We start from the raw sequence: 2382 nt of genomic DNA on the forward strand, positions 1-2382 counted from the left end.
CTTTAAATGCTTTGAAAAAATATGTAACTGTTCTGAAGTTGTTTCAAACTGTAATCATCTTGACCTCATCTTTCTTTTTTTTTTTTTCTCCTGATGATTCTATTTTCTTCCTTCGTGCCCTCCCCCTCCTCTTCTGCTTCCTCTCCTCTCTTTTCCTCCCCGTCTGGGTAAAGTTTCTGGCACCTGGCTTGTTTGCCAGGAAAAAGACAACTGCTTGCAAAGGAGATATAACCCTTTCCTGCATGCTCACTGCATTGGGCTCTGACCATCTTGGCTGGGGTGGGGTGGACAGCTGGTCAGTGCAGGGGTTCCTGGGCTCCCACAAAGGGAAATGCCCCTCCTTGTACCGTGTACCCCTCTTCCCAAGATGTAGGCCAGATCAGGGGTTACAAGAAAGATTTTGAAATCTTTGAAGTCTGCCTATCTCTCCAAAAAAGTGCTTTGGTAGGTTAATCATTGACTTAATATTTTGTACTTGGGAGCATATGATTATGGGCACATAAAGAACGTACTCTGTTGCTTAGCTTCTCAGAAAAAAACTCTCTGCTGCAGTTTGGGGACACATGCAAAGCTGCGGTCAGCGACTGCTGGGAGGAAACGTACATTGGACTGAACAGGGTTAGAGTGAGGTGTTTGATTTGCTTTTGTTTGTTTGTTATAAAATTTTATCAGCTTCTCTTATATTCACATCTCACACTGAATTTATGAAAGTTTTGTAAATCAAGATAAAGTTATATATGTTAATGTATGTCCACACCCCCTAAAAATTGTGACCCTTACTACATTTGTACTGTTCTTTTTCTTCTTTCACACTGCTTTCTCCCACTGTTCTTAGATATTTCCGTGAGTCTATCTGCACCTATGAAAGAGAAAATTAACATTGTTTATATAACACACAGAATCATAACTATTTAAAAAAGGTTACTTCAGTTCTTACCTTTCATTTCATTTTTATTTTGCTTCCTCCTCTTGCTGTCTTCCCCTTCCTCCTCTTCTTACTCCCCTCTGCTTCTCTTTCTTGATATATCTCTCTCTATACACACACACACAAATATTACATATATTTTTCTAAACCTTGATCATTTGATTAAGGTGGTGTTTTCCAGGCTTTGCCACTGTAAAGTACTAGTTATCTCTTTGCAGTTAAACAGTTTGTGAGGAGATGCTTTACAACTGCATAAATCTCCTGTTTGATAGTAAATTTGCACCCACTCATGTTAGCATCTACAGATAATTTCCCAATTCCATCATGTCATTAATAAATGTAGATGAAATGATGGAGACAGAAAGTGAAAACGGATTTTATCACAGATTATGTGCGACACTCACTTTACTGTCCTACAGTCTATCTTATAGATGACTTATATAGCCTACAGACACATAATTTCAACTGTAATGTAAGAGGAATGGAAGAATAGTGATTTATAAAAGTAATATGCATTTCAGTATGTGAATGCGTTGGTACTTCTTCATGAGAGGACACACTGAAGAAGTTGGATGTGGCATCGAAAACATATGCATAGGATTTAGACGATTGTAAATAGGGTTTCACCTACATGAATGTGGGGCAAGAGCCTTGGATGTATATGATATCGTATAGGGTGTAGAAGAGTGCTTTGTCCCATGGCACCAGCCTGCTTTAGGACATTTGCCATCTCTGGTCTGCATCCACTGAATGGCTTTGGGGTCCTTTTACCATTGAGGCAATAAAATAACCCCCACAAATGTCCAAAATGTCCCCTGGAGGTGCTGACATTGGTTGAGAAGCACTGTTTTAAGATTTCTCATAAGCACAGATTGCTGCCCTCCATAAAAAAAAAAAAAAAAAAGCAGCAGCCCGTATGTTGTTTTTTCCTGTGGTAATTTTGTCATCCCTCACCTGTTTGCTTTAGAATCTTCTATTGCATCTTATAGGTCTTGGGACCCATGAGACTTTCCTATTTCCATAGATACATAATGTGTTGATTTGAGGTTTTGGAGAACAATATCAAATAGCACGACCTACCCAACTGACCACTTTGTGGGGTTGAATACAGAGATTAACATTCCCTTCAATTAGATCAGAAAGACAAGAGACGTTTCCTAGAACTCATATTGAGGCTCTAAATGTTTCACACATTTTTCCCCCTCAAATTTTGCAGGTGTCTTTAACTACACTATAAAAGTTTTTGCTACTGAGTGTTCCTGAGTGAGGATTGAAATCTGGAACAGAAATGTGATTAGATAACAGGGAAGTCTGATTTGGGAAGGCTGTCTTGTTGTTTTTTTTTTTTTTTTAAATAAGAAACACTTCAGGAATGTGCATGCCATATTTGTGCAGGGGCCATGCTAATCTTCTCTGTATCGTTCCAATTTTAGTATATGTGCTGCCGAAGGGAGCAC

The 2382-nt window shown here is 38.9% G+C and overlaps 1 non-coding gene across 1 annotated transcript; it reads right to left on the reverse strand.

Moving 5' to 3' along the window:
* Positions 1-2275: 2275 nt before the first annotated feature.
* Positions 2276-2382, reverse strand: LOC120879149. Its single transcript, XR_005724717.1, has one exon. It is a non-coding gene; the product is annotated as a U6 spliceosomal RNA (small nuclear RNA).

Source organism: Oryx dammah, unplaced genomic scaffold, assembly GCF_014754425.2.
Source record: "Oryx dammah isolate SB20612 unplaced genomic scaffold, SCBI_Odam_1.1 HiC_scaffold_19, whole genome shotgun sequence".
Classification (NCBI taxonomy): Eukaryota; Metazoa; Chordata; class Mammalia; order Artiodactyla; family Bovidae; genus Oryx; species Oryx dammah.